General features: G+C 38.5%; 1 long non-coding RNA gene across 1 annotated transcript in view; it reads right to left on the minus strand.

The window, feature by feature from the left end:
* Positions 1-501: 501 nt before the first annotated feature.
* The window catches only part of LOC144209699 (uncharacterized), a 57,384-nt gene continuing 39,084 nt past the window's right edge, over positions 502-18,801 (minus strand). The window contains exon 5 of the long non-coding RNA XR_013329205.1: positions 502-622. This is a non-coding gene — a long non-coding RNA (uncharacterized LOC144209699). The remainder of the gene's footprint in view (positions 623-18,801) is intronic.

The raw sequence follows: 18,801 nt of genomic DNA on the forward strand, positions 1-18,801 counted from the left end.
CAATAGTGTTCGCAACCACAGCCAAACTTGAATCTATCATTTATTTAAATAACGGCTACAGAATAGAAAATACATTTCAAGATTTAAGTGAGTGTCATTTGAATGAAGGAAATGTATTATATACGCAGGAGTGGTCAGAGTTTTGGGGCCACAAGAAAGGTCAAAAAGGTAAATTCACCTCAAATATCATTCGGCGACTATATCCTTCATTTAGCCTTCTAGGTAACGCATGATGAGAGACGTATGACTAGAGCGGATATAGAGGTCTAAAGTCCCCCACATCCCCTGGGTCCCTCCACCCACACCACTCATGTGGAAAAACTAAAAAAAATGCTTGGCTCTGTGCCCTAAGGCCATAAAACACATTGCATGTGCATCTGTATTCATTTGTAGAAAATCATTCATTCATAAATACACAAACAGTATTGTGACATATTTTTTGCACTCTGGATGCGTGTTTATAAGTATGTGTGGTTCTGTGAGTGTGTAATTTAGACTGACCTGTTCACTCTGCCTGCTGGTCTTATGTAAATAGAGTTGTCAGCTACTTGTTATGGTCGGGCTGGGAGTCATCAGGAGGCCCTGGCAGCCTCTGGGTCCCGAGGCTCCATTTGATTCATAGCTGGGTGGGGGATAGAAGGGAAGTTTAAATCTGCCCAAATCTAAATACAGAAAAGGGGGGGATGTAGGGGGGAAATGCATCGGCGGAAGACGTGAGGAAAGAAAAATAGGTAGATGGAGCGCTTGATGAAGGAGTAATAAGGAAAGACATCAGGTAGAATGGCAGTTTGTAAAGAGACAATTGCTATGGCAGAGTTTGTTGAGCTTGAAATGGGCTGCTTCTCCCTCCTTCTCCCCTCAATCACTGTCACTCTAGTCATCGCTGCAGTTTATCCCTACTGCACTCTTGCCCTCATTAAAGTCTCTTCTTGCATCTCTCCCCGTATTCTCCCTCCCTTCCCCAACTACCGCTCACCCCTAACCCAGCACATTGATTGGCATGAGCCAATTTCTAAAACTTTAATTTTATTTAAACCCAATGGAACACATCGCCTCGAACTATGCTCACGCTTGACTCAAAGTTGTAGAGAAGTGAGGATTCATAATGATTTCGAGGAAATAGGATCCATAGCTAAATTTGAATAATACAAACATTAGCGAGGTAGTGAAATTGGGTGCCAGTACTGAATATTTTTTAATTGCAGCACTGCTGAATTTTTACTCCCTACAATCTAAATTATGAGCTACCAGACTCAGTAAATTAACACTGATTCTGGTAAGAATTAAATAATAAATTAAAAAAATGAATATGAAAAATTCTGTAGATTGATGAGGAACACAAGATATTATTCAAAATGTACACATACACTTTTTAAATTTCATTTAAAAATAAAATGACCCCCCCCCCAAAAAAAAATGATGAATACATATCTTGTGTGTATTTTCAACAATGATAAAGCGGCAATTTATTCAGTGCGTGTTTCTGTAAATGTAAGGGAGTTGATCAATCGTGATTTTTGTTGCTGTTAATTCTTTCATCTCGCACTATAATGAAGGGACTGATTTTCTTTGTTTTACTGAAATGATCTTTTTTTTCCTCATGAGACTGTGTGCGAATGGACTATCTTGATAGCAATTTGAAATACAAAGTGAACATTAAGTTTGAACTGATGCAACATGATATGTCAAAGGAGAAGATAATTTGCAGAAGAAAGGGTTTGTCTTGTGAGTGCTAAGTTGATGCTAGACTGATAACTACATCGGAAACTATCATCTTCCTGTTTTGAGAACAACTTTGGGTATTTATTTGTTGTTAAATAAGGGAATTACAAGGCTCACACTAGATGAAAAAAAATCTGATTTCTTTGTTCATATTTAACATGTATCAGTTTTCCTTCATGCAATGTCAGTAGTCCATGTACACTTTTTTTTGGTTTTCAAATCCACCAAATAGACCATATGGACTTCCGTATTACACACTGGGACACAGCTATACACACACACAAAAGAAATAAACAAAAAACCCAAATTGGACTATGCCATCGAGTATTGGACTACGGACGTTGCTGCTTTGAATAAGCCTTTAGAAAATTGTCAGTATATTTCCCTTGTCACTTGATGAATGGAGCTTTGCACACTAAAACAGAGGTAATTAAGTCTCCTCGCTCTTGCTAAAAAAAGAAAACACCACTGTCCACCACCGAGCACTATGACTTCTCTAAATGAATGTAAATTTTCAGTTTTTGAAGCAGTGAGAGAGAATTGCGGTCCCAGTGACAGTACCAGTCCAGAAAAAAATGCCTTTCATATAAATGCATAACTGCCCCTTTACTTTGCCAATAGAACTTTTAATTGGTCAATGAGGTGCAGTCATGCTTGTGCATATGAATATATATAGATATATACATATATAGATATATAATTCTTGTTTTTCTTTTTTTATGGTGCAATAATCATCTTTACCTAGTTCAAGGTCAGATTCTTTCACTAGGAATATCAGCAAGGTTAACCAAGAGATTACAATTTGCAAGTACAAGTTACTTCAGCAACAAAGGGCACTTTGAAGTAAGTAAATAGTTGAGAAAGGTAAACCATGCTCAAACATGTTGACTGACAATAAACAAAAGTAAGAACATTTCTCAACGGGAGCTGCAATAATGAAATACAATTTGACTGCATCTCACAAACTATGGTTAAAAATGCAGTTTCACTAGCTATCATTAGGACTGAGAAAAAAAGACAACCTGGGAATAGTAGATGATGCCGTGCGTTTCATGATTTCTTTTCACATTCATGGTTGAGGCATAGGGTCTGAATTTGTGCCTGTCAATCATATGGACAAAGATACTGAAGTGGATCTATAATTCAACTACAGGGTAACTCATACAATTCATGAGGGAAAGTGTTTTTCTTTAAATTTCTTTTATTTTGCCCTTAAAGAATTTCTTTGGGTTTTTCTTTTCAATCATAGTGTTTACATTCACAGCCAATGCTTGTACGGGAGATTATTCCAAGCCATTTCCTGCCTTTGTTAAGACCATTTTACATTTCACAACTACTACCCTGTCCCCACACCAGTATTCACAGTCGAGGTGACCACAATGTTTTCTGGAACACGTTCAACATCATCACAACGTAGTTAGGTAGTTGACGAAATGCAGTGACCATTAAATACCATACCGTGTGCAGTGAAGGTTTATATTCATGAAAACATTGTGCCATTTTTGCAGGAATCATCAAACTGCTGTCTTTAAAGATTTAGAAAATGTTACATCAATATTTGCATTTCTAAAATGCAAAACAGGAAATGAAGCAGAACAATTATGCCTGCAGATTATAGGTGTCATCACTCAAATAACAGACCTAAATCGGAAAGGTTTAACAGAAGCCCAACTATTTTCTTCTTTTCTAAAATAGCTTTCCTTGTCCGTGGAGAAAAAATATGTTGTTCTTTCTCCTGTGCCATATTGGCATAGTGTTTAGTTTTCATCAGAGAAGTTTGGTGAGACGCACCACCGCAGCATGTATGCTTGGCTTTAAGACGAAGGTTGTCGTTGATTTAGTCAATACACTGTGTCATATTCTCATATTACAAGGAGGGATCCCAGATAAATTATAGGAGTATGTGTCCAAGTACCTACCACAAAGTGGCTATTTTAAGCCCCAAAAAACCAATATTCTAATGTCACTGCACTGAACCATAACAACATACAAAAACACGAGGCTGAACACCACTGACATATATGCAGTAGCGGTTGTCTATAAATATATATACCTATATATATTGGGTATAAGTTTTACCTTGGGTGAAATATTATTTTTGGAATATTTATGCTGCTGGCTATAAAAGAAAAACAAATAAAAATATAAAATGTTTACTGCTGTGCTAAAATGGGTCAAATTAGGCAATGTCAAATTAAGTTCAAGCTCCACATCTGATTTTTATTAAATATACGAAGGGTAATTCAATGTTTAAAATTTGAAGTGCTTGTATCATATCGGCCGAGTGGTTAGCGCATCACCCTCACAGTTCTGGGGTTGAGGGTTCGATCTAAGGTCGTATATCACTGTGTGGAGTTTACATGTTCTCCCCGGGATTACATAGGTTTTCTCCGGGTACTCTGGTTTCCTCCCACTTCGCAAAATCAAGCAGGGTAGGCTGATTAAAAACTCTAAATTGCCCCTTAGTATGAGTGTGAGGGTGAATGATTGTCCATCTCCTTGTGCCCTGTGATTGGCTGGCCACGGATTCAGGGAGTCCCCTGCCTGGTGACTGTAGCTGGGATATGATCCAGCACCCCCTCTGATGCTTGTAAGGATAAGTGGTTTAGAAAATAAATGAATTAATGTATCATAAATTATCGTTACATTGTTTTCTATTGAAACCAAAATACATTTGAATTTGGATGTTCTTTTAGAAATGAACTATTCACTCATTATTTTTACATGTGACAAATGTTTAAGCCCTTGCAGAGGTCTGCTTCTGAGTGCTCTTGTGTTTATTATGCTTTTATCATGTACAAGTGCAGCTTTGTCAGATGTGGCTCTGGCTAGCTTTGAAGTACCACTTTCTGGGTGTGTGGCTGTCTGTTTTACATTAACATGTAAAGCATATGGTTTCTAGGTGCTTTGTGTCTTTCTTATTCAATGTGATAGATCCCATGACACACGCAATTGCCCTTCAGTTGGATGGCAAATTGTTTGAGGATCAGTGTTTGATGACAGGGCACTTTGATTAATCACTGGGGACCAGTAAGAGATGAACGGACGGTAAGAATAAGCAGGAAAACATCTTGAAAGCCCAGTGGTTTCACTTCAATGCTTTCTAAAAAGAAGACCGGAAAGGACAATCAGCAGTTTCTTTTTTTCGACCAGCTTCAATTTAAGGAGAAAGGCAGGTGCCAGGTGAAATCTTGTTGATTTATGGATGTAATCCTCTATAGTTGGCCCTGCTCATCTTTCGCATTACAGATCTTTTTCTTTATGACCATTGTTTTCAGAGTGCAGTGAACGCTATTATTTAGGTTCTTCAAAGGACCAGGCCTTGCAAGTACTGTACCGTTTCTGCACAGAAGGGGAGGTTATATATGATAGACATATTCCCAATGGTTTGTTTACAGGAGGAGAAATATTAACACCCATACTTTAAACCCCAAAAGCAAACATTGTTTGTCAAGTATTCTTCTACTTTATTTGAGTTTTTTATTTTGTCTTTCTAGTAATACTTTTCTCTCTTATCTTTTATTGTTTCCAATAGGTTAAACTGCTGGTTGGACATCAGTCATTAACCAGGATATTTCTACAATGTGCTTTTTAAAGTGAAAAAAGTATTCACAATTTCAAGGAAAAACATCCCCAGTGTTTTAACAAGCAAAAACAAGTGGCTATATTTTGGCAAACCACATAATCTCGCAGCGTATTTATCCAAACAAAGCCTGGTCCAGCACCATCCCGCTGTGGCTTCCAAATGGTTTCTGCATCATCCTCTACTATCCCTACAATAACACAAGGAGCCTCTGGGCTATTTTCAGATTTCCCAGAGTTCTTTGCTGAAATACAATACTTAGTGGTTGAGTGTGGTCTTTCTCACTCAACTGTGTTTGTTTGTGCAGGTAACATCTGCTTATGGGTCATAGCTAAGATTAGGTACGAAATATGTACTTACATAGCAGTGACTCTGTATTCGGGTCAGGATTTGTATATAAAAAAAAATACAATACGTACAATGTTCTTTTTTCATTTTGAATTACAATACAGTTTGGGAGGATTGGTCATCACAATGAAAGTGCATTTCAGGGGTGCCACAAGATGATTCAAGACTCCACAAAGCATGCAGGAACACCCATGAAGACAAATTAATCCAACTGTGTGGATCCTTTATTCGTGGTCAAAAAGTGTTATTTCAATGAAATGTGTTACATTTCTGCATGTGAAATGCATTATCCATGCTTAGGACAGATGAGAAACACTGTTTGAATTTCACTCGCTCTCCTATGCATCACTTCATTGCCAAACCATCAATTGTAATAGTTAAGTGTGTGGAGCCATATCCACCACAAAATTTAAATGACAAAACTCTCATAGTACTATGTAAAACTTTCCATTAAGTAGTGATTTGTGATAATGCAATATTACACGCAGATATTTCCTTTCAGTTTCCCAATGCAGTGCAACAGGATAGTCAATTATTGTCTCTGGCAAAAAAAAACAAGACCTGAAACAAGAGCTTGTACTTCCATCGGGTCCTCTCACACAGGTGTGCCAACAAAAGCACCAAATGGATACAACCACTGACCCCTAGTAAAGGTCACGTTGGACTCCAATCTAAATTCCTGTCTGACAGAGCCATTTAAAAGCAGTCTAAAAGGACGGCCAATATACAATGCAAGGAGGTGACAGAAATCTTTAGCAAACGAGGTCTGAATCCAGACTTTTGGAATGTGTCTTATTTTGTTAGGAAAAAGGTGGAGCACTGGACTAGAGTTTCAAATTTAACTGTGTTGGTGGTTTCGCTACTGTAGATATAACTGGTTTTGGCGTCAAGGCCTCTGTGCAGCTATGACAGAGAAAACTTGGAGGAGGGGTTTTACTTTGCCCCAAACTCTGGCTCAGAGGTGCCCGCAAGGCTGTCCCTCACAATTACGCAAAGTGTGACGGTGTGGTGCAGTTTGGTATCGCTAAAAAGCAGACTGCCTTCACAGTGTACTTGTCTCCCGCAAATCGCCGCAGTCTCTCAGTCCCTCTTGTCCTTTCTGTTTCTCTTTTGCCTTCAGCAGTTTTAGCGCATGCAGAAAGGACGAGCTTGCCACGAGGTGTTTCCAGGGGTTCAGCCCTTTCAGCTTTTGACAACCATGTCCGTGAAAATGCAGAGCGGTGACCTTGGCAACAGTCCCCATTCCACGCTACATGCAGCCAGGAAGAGTAAATGTTCTTTCTCATCTACAGCTCACTCTAATTGTGCATATCAACTAACCTCAAATATTTAAAAAAGTTATGTAAATGTCAGAGTTCAACATATGGCAACCTTTATCTGATGGAGTTTCAGGAACGCTTCATACAAACTATATCATAATACAATTCTAATTTGACAACTCTTTGTACAGTTTTAGTACATTTCTAGGCTGTGACACTTTCTAGTGCATATTAGATAACTTATAATAGGTTTCTCGTCAGCTCGGTATAAAAAAGGGGAAGAAAAACAAAGCGGACAGTGTCTATGCCCAGTAGAATTGAGTTGCACTGGCAGAGGTTGGCAAGATTCACCCCTTTCCCCCACTCTATTGACTCTGTGGATAATCTTGACTCCCCGGAAAAATCCTTAAGCAGCTGGCCACAAACCTTGAGCTTGAGCGCACATGCATACAATATCTCCCTGCATCCCTGAGGTTGTTTTTCTTCATTCTCCTTTTGCCTTCCCCTTTCCTCTTCTTCATTCTCTCTTCTCCCCTAGTTATCCAGTGAGCCAACATATCAGCTAGAAGAAATAACCACATTTGTTTGTGGGGACTGCAATAAAGTGCCAAAACCAACACAACTCCTCTCTTCACAGGGACCTGCAGTAAATTGGACGCAGGCTTCCCGGACCCATGTGAGGCCACGCACTGTCTTCTGTCTGAGTCTTGCAGTTAACGCAGAGTATATGTGAGCATTTCTGGTTCAAGAAAAATAATGGCAAGTCATAAGTTAGGGTTGTAGCAAGTTGTTTGTCCCTCTGAATCTTTTTCTACACTCTTAATTTGTGTCCACTTTTGCCACCTTGGGTTCTGCCATGCAGAAGCATTATATTGGTATATTTTGAGAACCATCGTTTCTAAAAGTCTGATTTTATTTAGCTTGTTTTTATAAATTAAAGTGAGGTAACAGTTGAGTAGGTGATAGCCAAGCACCATCAACAAACCTCTTATAGTCAAGTCCTCTTCACATGACATCTGACTAGACAGCTGCAGGTGACACCTTGTTTGAAGAGTTGGACGTTTGATCGAGTATGTGCTTGATGCAAGATGAATAAAGAGGATACTTTATCGTTCCAAACTATAGCACTGCTGTTTGAAGTGCCCAGGCAATGCAGGATAGTCTCTGTATCAAATCGAGGAAACAATTAGTTTCTAAGAAAGGAAATTTGGATCTGAAAATATTTCTGTTCCTATTGTTAGTTCAATCTGAGTCTGAAAATCTGTAAAATATAATGCTGAGTTTTAGTTTCTGCAACTAAGAAGCAGTGTGTTTCAAAGGACTTGTGAGCTGTTTCACTGGTTCACATTTTGATGACAAGATTAAAAAGCTATAAGTTTGTAACACTTCAATTATAGTTTTTATATACATGAAAATTAGGCCATGTTATTTTGCTACTACGTTAAAGATAAATTATTTTGTACTTGTAGTGCATACAGGAAGGCATCCTAAATACGCGCTCTTGCTGGGGAAGCTGCTTATCTCCTGTTCTTTGGCTTCCTGGTTTTACCAAGAGGAAGAGAGAGGCTCCAGCATACAGAAATATCACTGAAGCGTGCTTTATGCAAGAAATCCTATTGTTTGCTAAATTGGAGACATGTTAAAGGTTAAAGTGTGGGTTAAAGATGTTCCCTCTGTTTGGGAGTTCAGATTTATGAGATAAGATGACGTCAGTCATTTGGTTGTGTAAAAACTAAATTACTGCACATGTTAAGGAGCTCATTTCAGGAGCATCAACATAAAAAAAACAGTCTCTAGATCAGGGCTGATCAAACTTTCTTTGCTCAAAATCTGCTTTTCAATGAGTGAATTAACTCTAGGCAACTAGATCAAAATCAATCCTAGAGTTTTGCGGAAAGCTTTTTCCTGTAAACAATTTTTAAAACAAGCACGTTAGAATAAATGCCAATGTTTGTTGCATTATAGGGGACCTTTAAGACAGAAGAATAATGCTACACTTGAAAATAACCCCAAAAAGCTGATAGATTCTGTTTTATAGCTAGGGTTTATGTGTGCAGCCTTGAAATAATGGTCACTTCCACTGTGCGTCACACATTGTATTTGGAGATATGTCCCGGCTATCCTCTGCTTGCTTCTTTTTGCTTCAAAGAGCAGGTATCCATAACCCCCCGGGGTACAGTGATTGAAAGCTTAGAAAGAAGGACTGAGTGCCAAAGTCTTATGAAGAATGCAATGGAAAATACATATATTATTCAGATTACATTCTAACACTTCTGTCAGGCAATGCTATCATGTGATTCAGAAATAATCTCAGACACTCACAGTTATTGGACGAAATTACAAGTAAAAAGTCATTCATAATCATATTAACCAATAACTGATATTTCAAAATACCAAAGATGGCATCCTTCTAATGGTTAACCATGTTGCCGCATGAGAGACAGAAAAATAAACTCGCCTCCATTCTAACGGTTATCCTGACTCTTAGATGAGGTGTGACCACTTCAAAAATCCAAAGAAAGCTAGTGTAATTTCTCCTTCACCAGGGGGGTTCCAGATGTCAGAGCACCAAGCGATTAGCATGGCTCTGACATTAAGGGGAGGGCAAAAACTCAGATACAAACATATTCATAAACTGCTCTTCAAGCAGGCCTCCAGCCACAACAGTGCTGCTTTTGCAATTCACTCTTCTCGTAGCTGTAAAAATCCCTTTGCCACCTCAGCACAGTTAGTCTCTCCATATAATCAAGTTAAATCAAAATGCCTCTCAAGCAAGACGGACCCACACATTGCCAAAGGCCACACATTCATCCAACACTTTGGTGGCACAATATCATGGAAGTTAGAAACACTTCACCAAGCGGTTCTCAAGCAAGAATAAATTATGCCCCTAATATATTCTCCGACCTAGAATTGCCAGACTATTATTTGCAAATTTTGTTTGCAAGAGGTATCTCACGCTTTATTTCTGCATTGGACTTTGGGTGCAGCTGGGCAAAATGAATTTGTCATCATGTTTAAAGATTTCTGGCAGCTATCCCAGAGTCAGCCAAGGTCCTTGAAGTAGGAACGGCTTTCCCGCTGCTCACCTCCTCTGCATCCCAGCAGGTCCATGGATTAAATTTACAGCTTCTGTCAAAGCCCCCAACAAGCCTTAAAAGGGGTGCAGGGCTTCTCTGGCTCCCCCATATAGTTCCCCAAAGACTAAGAAACAAGACATTTTTTATGAGCCACTGCGATACTCGCAGTGCCCCAGAGAGCTGTTATAATGTGACTCTTAGTTGGAGTGCCACTCATATCTCATGCCACTCTGCATGACACCACCACCTGATTAGATCCGCTCGTCTTTATACATCTGTATCGCTATCCATCTGTGGTCAACATGTAGTTTTCCTTTCTAAAGACATTTACTCATGCAACATCAAACTTAAATTTTATGAATTCAAATTCATACGTTTAAATCTGAGGCCTCCTATATATTTTCTCGATTAGGATACACTAAAAACACCTGCTCATTTAAATATGGGATGAGAAAGAAAATCAATATCATATGATTGAGGTTTGCCTGTGCCCGTTGTAAAGCGCTTGATGAAAACATTATGGGGAACAAAACAGAACCGAATTGTAATTTCTTGTTTTTTGAAAAATAGTTTATATTAATATAATATGGTATATTCTTAAAATATCCCAAAATAGTAGAATTTCAAAAAACAAAATACAAGAAATGATATCTACTGCCTAATCGGGGGTCTATTTTTTGGTTTACTCTCTTGTTCTTAAATGCATTGTGAAGTTTAAAATCCATATAACAATGCAACAAGAGACAAACATCATACAAAATAACTACATCAGACATTGTAATTGCCAGTAGTTTTTGCACGTGAATCCCCTGCGCTGTAATTCTTTAATTATTGATTTTTGTGCTATCCGTCCTCGGCACTTCTCCAATTATATAACCACAAGGATTTCTATTGACGGCTTCAAGACTACTTGTCTAGTACTGCTTCAGATGCTGTGCCCAGCCCTGGAAACAAACCTTGGGAAAGTGTTTGTGGGAGGGTTAATGAATTTAGATCAGGGATTGCCGCAAACACCGCCTTGCCATCCAAGGCAGCAGCCTTGAAGTCGGCGGTCCCGGGGTTAGAGTTGGGTCATCGCTGAGACAATACGGCTGATTAGGATGGCAAACACCAGAGACTGAGGAAGCATGTCTTGAGGCCAGAGACTCTAAATCAAAGCCAGGGCCCTCAATGACAAACCCAGGCGGCATTATAGTAAGGCTGTTGAATCTACTTCTTCCATGGCAAAGTAAATTTAACGGACTTTCTGTGCTTCTCAATGTGGGAAAAAATGAAGAAGAGAATATATTAAAGAGACATGCATGGTCAATAGAGACATTAAATGAAGAGGATAGGGACGGTGGTGTCTTCATGGGGCTCATCAATGAGATGCCTTCCAATGAATTTCATTTTAAAGCTCAGACAGGTGCAGACACAAGTGCACATAGACATTTATTGTAAGATTGTCCCTGATTTTTGGCAACCATGAAGCCTGTTGGGTAACAACTTAATTTTCTCAAAATCTAATTTAGAAAAGTGAGCCGGGAAAAATGTTTGCATCATACCAAATGAATTTGTAATGAATCCAGTGGGAACCCTGCTGCTTGTTGAATTTTCAATACCAACTTGCCTTCAAACCAACGCGACTAAACAGCTGAACAGGGAGGGAAGCTAATTGCTCAGTGGTGGCCAGTGGCAACGTGAGTGCCTATAATTGGAGGACATGCAAGACATTTGCATATGGCTTCTACAATTCTTTGAGGTGATGGAACATTATTAGCTGTGTACACAGATTGTGCTGATAATCATAGTCAACATATTTGCATACACATTTAATTTAACTTAACACTATTGTATATTTCCCTTGTCCTAGTTAAAGTTTGTTAACAAAATGTTTACATTATGTAGACACTACAGTGTCTTTTTAATAGGGGATCTATAATTAACACAATTACAAAATGAAGTATGGGCATCAAATATAGGTAACAAAAAATGGTCAATTAATTAATCAGCCAAAAAATATATATATTACTTGCCTGATCTTTCCACATATACCAAATAGTTGGTATTTTATTTGGAGTCCTCCACAAAACTTAAGGTTTTACATTCAGATTAGCCTCACTGTGGTGATTGAATAATTTGACACCACTCTCACACATTAAATAGGAGTTAGAGCGACTTGATCACTTGAAGCATGTTGTGTCACAGGGGCCAAAAAGGAGCAGTCTCATTAGTACAGATGAGTACTCAATTTCCCCACATTGATGAGCAGTGCCTCTTGCAACCTTATGGGGCTTGTTACAGGGTAATACTACTATACACCTAGGAGCAGCAATAACCAATGCCTCCATCCTGTTCAACAATGAGCCTGTTGTGCTTTTCCCCAGTAGTGAGGGCAAGTCCTGGGAGACTGCATCAGCAGCTGTGGTGGGATCCTGAGACAAGGGCTGGAGCTTGACAAGAAGGAGGGGTGTAGTATTTTGGGGAGGGTGTGTGGGTTTATGGAGTCTAGAAGGCCAGTGTGTTGTGGGAACCTGAATCTCCCCGCTCAACCTTGTCCTCCCTCCATCCACCCCCATCCTTTCTGACTCCAAAAAAGGCCAATGCGACAGCACCTCTATTTGCAATGCAGATCATGTCCAGGAGGAAAGTATAAAAGAAGTCGGGAATCAATGGTTCTGTATCAATCTGCTCCCTGGTAATGTCCCTCGCATTCTGATTCTTGACCCCTTCCCTGCCATTCCCAAGACAAACCACCATTGTCCCCAAAGGCCCCACCTTTCCCCCTTCACTCTATTGCACAGCAAAAGATGCCACATTAGGCGAGGAAAACCCACAACTCAAGGTTTCTTTTGCAGACTTGCACTAAGTGTCATTTAGAAATGTGTTAAGCAGGTTTGGGGCCATGACATAATGGGCTGAAAAGAGAAAAGGGTGAGAATAGGGAGGGTTCAAAAGTAAGGGAAACCAGTCAGTGCTTAGCGAACAACATTTAACCCTTGTGGTCATTGTCATAATATGCCAATTTGTGTCACAAATCTGGTTAGAGTGATACGGTAAATCAGAGGAAGAAAAGAAGAGTGTCATGTGACATTTTTCAGTGACAAAAAAGAGAAAAGACTATAGAACCTTGTCGTCATCACATAATTTTTACTGCTGTATATTGCATTTTAGGTTGTTGGTTTTTCCCCAGCATGAGAGAGAGCCAAATTCATTCAGTGACAAACATCCTTCATCTTATCCAAGACAGCAAGCATTATGAATATTTATCATCATAGTTGAGCTAGAAAATGTGTTGAATTGATAACTTAGATTTGTGGTCTTTAAGTAAGTCAAGTAAAAACTAATTTGCTACGTTACTGCATAAAAATGGCAAGGTTCTGATCAATCAATATTTCATGCATTCTTTTTTAAATTAATATTTTGAAGCAATCAACGATAACAACATTTTCATTTTTTGTCAAATGTGTCCGATAGTGTAAATGTATAATTTAGCCAGAGTTCAGTATGTATTACTATGATGTAGTATTTCAGGATTTACAACTCAGAATATAAACAAGCAATTTTTATCCCTAGAGTCGGATTAGAATTGGCAGTGATTTTGCTAGCTCTTGACATGTAGGTAAAGAGATTTGCATTGGGGGGGTAATATTGGCAGAAATGTGATTCTGAAGCCAAAAGTTCAGCATGAGCAGAATGGTTGAAGACCATTTATTATGCAGAGGCCCTGAGATGGACTGTTGCCCAGTGGCACCTCAGCTCTCATTTGGAGCAGCTGAAAAGGCCACAAATGGATGCAGTGACCCTTCAACTCACTTTGGGACTGAGTGAACTCTTGAAATCAGCATTTGGAAGCCAACTGGGGCCATTATCTGGGTCGTTCTTCTGGATTTCTGTCAGCTGCACATGTGGATGACATCATGTGGGTGACATTTACTCAACTAGACGGCAATGAATGGCATCACAAAGCTATCAGAAACACACACGCCTTTAAGTTGGCTTATTTGTTGTTTTGCAGAGAGAGAGAGAGAAAACGGTCTTCATATCAGAAGTAGTTTTCTTTTCTTGGGGGGCCTACATTTTAACAAATTCTCTCCAGTGGTAGTTCATATGCATGATTATTTTATTTTACCACCATCTCCACGAAAAATGTTATTCAGTGGATTAACTAGCAATGAGTGGTATGATGTGAAAGGCAGTCTGTCAGCTCCCCCTGTCCATGAGAAGCCTGCTCAGTCCTGTTGCCTGCTGTTTATTTATGAGCCGGTCTGGGCCCAACGCTTTTAATCATTCATGAAACTTCGACAGGCTGAAAAAGAAGTCAACACCATGCTGGATCGCTACCCGAGCCAATGTTGTGTTTAAAAAAAAAATATTTCGCCTGAATTGAGATAAAATATACAAGAGTAAGAATCCATAAGAAATAAACAGAGTTACTTTGTACATAGAAATTAGCAGTTGATAGAGAAGTTGATAAAATAAAATGTGCAGAAAAACTGAAGAAATATTTTTACATTATATATTAACAACTGAGTGGTATAAATTCTCAATAGGATTTGTTCAAAATATGATTCATGCATATAGTGTTGTGGTCATACTACCTGCCCCTCAACTCCTAATCACATTAAAATACTGATATGGGGAAACCATAACATTCTGACACTATTGTCTGTGCACAGCAATTTTACAAACATTATGATGTTTCAAGTTGAGCCAAAACTACACCATTTCATTTTATGTTTGATCTGGATATAATTTGGCTCACTCTGTGCAAAGGAAGGACATAGTCCTTCGATGTTTTGGTTCAATGTGAATGCTGTAGCATCATAAAACCATAAACCTACACTGTTAACCTTCATTAGCACACAAACAAACACTATTATGCCTCATTAACTTTTGACCTACTTTTGTGTAGGCTTTTTAAGCAACAAATGCTGTCTTTTTAGTACCTGCGTTAATACAATGAGATACGACGGGTGTCCCAAAGAGGGACCTTTTAAGCCAAATAACCTAGACGTGCAATTGGAAAATCTGAAAAAACATTAAAAACCGACAATAATCAATCAGAAAGCCTTTCGCTATGTTTTTAGTTTTATTTGGCCTGTATTCTCCGGCTAGAGTGTCATGTAATAAAAACTAATCCAAACATGCATATGAGAATTAATGCCATGTGCTACAAGCCAATTTATCAAACGATACAAGGTACTACTATTAGAATGTTACATCAATTTACAAATATGCAGAACAATGATAGTTAATTTTTTTGCCTTGTGTTTTCAGTTGTGAACCGAGTCCACCGAAAAGCTTTTTTCCTGTGTTTACACATATGTGGGAACACTTAAAACACCTGAGTTTTGCCAGAATGCTTTTACAGACGAACGATCACTATGTTGTTTTCAAAAACCTCCGCTCCAATTGTGAGTCCCGTGTGATACTTCACATATAAATTCTTCTGGATGACAGACTTTGACAAATGTGGAGGCACAGCTGCAATTCTCACAGTGTGACCATGCCAGGTCCAAATATCAGCCCTGAAGAAAATTGCATTATTTGGAAATAGGAGCATCTGTGTCCTAGATGGACAATCTATAAAGTCCTATTTAGTTTTGGAGAAACCATAAAGTCCACTAGTAAACATTTGAAGGAGTTACCCAATTTGCCATCCATTAAGTGGAGCCAACTGCCTTGAAGTATTCATCAGATACAATTGTGATTGCTTGTGCAGACAAATTCCACAGGCTAAAGAAGGAGAACCAAAATGTATGCAAATGAGCTTGTTTTCCATACGGAGTACTGAATTGAGCCCAGATTGATGAGTAAAACTAAATAACTGTAAATCAAACCATTGAGAAAGTGTGATAATAAAAGTGTATACTATAAAGTCAAAACAAAAGAAGTGTAAACTATAAAGTCGAAACAAAAGCGTAGAGAAAACCAGAACATTTTCAAAAGTTTCCATTTACATTTCAAGAGTTGCCTGAAATTAGCGTGCACAATAGCATGACAACATTAGCCCAGTGAAAATGCCTTGATCTCTCAAAGACAATACGTGCCCAACAGGAGAAAAGATGGATTGGACACTCACAGAGTCACTGCTGTTTGTGTGTTTGCTTTTGGTGTTTGCAAAGGAGAAAAAAAGAGCGGTCTGTTTTTTCTTTTTTCTTTATCTTTTCTTTTCTTTTACGATGCCATCTGCACCACCGCAAGAAAGACTTAAATTGTACGTGCGTAGCCCTTGTGAACGATCAATGCCTTCATGACAATTCCATTTCAAACTTCCCACACTACTCCTCTGAGCTAGGGAAACAAGTACAAGGGCACAATTATGTGACATCAGACTACCCTGAGCTTGTGTTTTGTTTCTGATGGCTTGTGTGGGAGAGTAAAACACGGGTTTGACTGCAAAAAAAGGGCAAAAGTTCAAATCCAGGAGAGAGTGGATTGGACTGTGCCTTGTGACACAAACAAACATTCAAACAAATGTAGATTTCTCTTTGACAGTTCATACACCAAAGGGACAATAGTATATGAATCAGCTGCAGAGATTTATAATATACTTCATTATAGTTAAATGTTAAGCCTATCGGGCAACATCACAGAAAAAAGGAATTGCAAAATATTCAACATATAGTGTGTTGAGAAAGAGGGAAGAGCATGGCGGAATACTGTCATGTTATTTGTATACTATCAAAAGAAAGATGAGTCAGTGCAAATTTTACATAGTAATATATATGACATATAACGCAGCTGTGTTGTGTTAGCTTTTTAGTTATATTATTAAAGTAGTAGCTCATTTGTATGCACGCTTGAAGCGGCAGCTTATCCATGAATGAATTCAGGCTTACAGATGTGGTTTTATGATATAAAAATGAAGCACAATAAAAATCATGGTATCATTTTTTTAAAGGGAACGCTCCATGAGTTGTAAACAATCATTGAATAACAAATATCAAATATCAAACTGCATATCTCATAGTTTCCAAACATGTTCTAAAGGTTTGTTCAATAATTTGAAAATATCAGCCAACTTGCATGCCTACTGCTAATCACAGTACATCCGAGCATATACACATTTGTAGACCACTTCCAAGATGGACACTGTGTGCAATTTCTTAGTAACATGACTCACCTTACAAAGTGATACACGAATTAGTCCCGAACAAGCTTTCCGTGTTCATTTCTCAGAAAGATTATGTTATAAAATATAAGAATGTCGGTCTTTTCAAATGAATCTCTGAGTATATAAAAAGTAAAATGAAGGAACTGCACATCCCTTTATGTTGAACCAGAACTTTAGGTGTAATGAGTTATGACACATTTCTGAGAAAGTATATAGTTGTCACTTTTAAAGATTATAATCCCAAAAGCTTGTCAAAGTTTTAAAGAAGGATCCAAGAAAATGCCACTAGCATCTATAAATCTGTATTGGCAACATTATAATATGCTTGTTATGCTATTTAAGCTTGTCAGCTGCCTGGCAAAACAAGTAAACCTTACCAATGTCTAAATACGTGTAACTAACTGTATACTGCAAAGTGTGCCATCACATTCAGACAAAAAAAATCGAAACTTGTGATGTAAAGACGACATGCATTTCACGTCACACACACACACACACACACACACACACACCTATTCAAAATGTGTGAAAGTGATGGGTCCACTCAAGCTGGTGGTGATAATTTAGTTTCTCTCTTCAGAGTTTTCTATGGCAGATGTGCTAGTGGTGTAAAGGATGCATTGGGGGCTTGTTAATTAGCAGAGTTTTGAAAGGCCTCGCATAACGCCTTGGCTGGCAGGTTGGCAGCACCTGATTAGTGGGGAATAGCAAAGCGCTGAGACGATGCTCTAGTTCCCCAAAATAAAGAGGAGAAACATTCCCTCACACACATAAGCACACCCTCATACACACATAGTAAGCCCATATGCTGGCCTCATTTTTTCCACTCGTCTTCACCTGACAAATTGCATTCAGAGTGTAAAAAAGAATGACTACATATGTCTAAAGTAACTGTGGGTGCAAAATACAGTAAATTCCCACTCGACATTGTTTTCCTGAATAAAACATGATGTATATAAATGGTTGATTATGATCACATTCTAAACGTTTGCAAAGTTACTGTTGAAATTGAAAGAAATGTTTCTATTTGGACTGCTACAGAGTGGCCTTTTTTGGACTCTGTCAAAATGTGTTCCAAGGAAAAAAAACAAAAAACGAATTACGTGCATTCGGGGAACCTGATTATTCCTCCACAATTGGGAACAGAAAATCTACTCTTTACCCAGAATTAGAAGTCATGTGAATGTCCATTATCTGTGTGTCATCACAAGGTCACCAAGCCTAAAGGGAATGTCAAGCAGCACACTTGCCAAATCGTTTTATTGCATCACACAACTCTTCACGTCAAAAAGGATAAATAATTAATCCACCATACTACCATTTAGTCAATTTCAAACAGAAAATAAAATATATACAGACTCAAAAATTGTCATTGGATGGTGATAAGAATTAATAAGGAACACGTGCTGCCACTGCTCTTTGAAATAAAGGAAAATAAGATATCAGGATTTCTCCCAACCCTTCTACAATGCGTTCTCTCAAGGTTCTTGACTTGAGGAGAAAGCAAGTTGGATAAGCAGCAAGACTCAATTAATCAGCAACAAAATCTAATATTTATCCCAACTCATATTCAACCATCAGGTAATTTTTTTATCTCACAGTTACACATCCGAGGGTTCAATTCAAACTTCAATTCAATCACCAACTTAACCACATCATGCAACTGGCTCAATATTATTCTATCACTTTGGAAATACCACCAAGCTTCAT

Source organism: Stigmatopora nigra, chromosome 16 (assembly GCF_051989575.1).
Source record: "Stigmatopora nigra isolate UIUO_SnigA chromosome 16, RoL_Snig_1.1, whole genome shotgun sequence".
NCBI lineage: Eukaryota > Metazoa > Chordata > Actinopteri > Syngnathiformes > Syngnathidae > Stigmatopora > Stigmatopora nigra.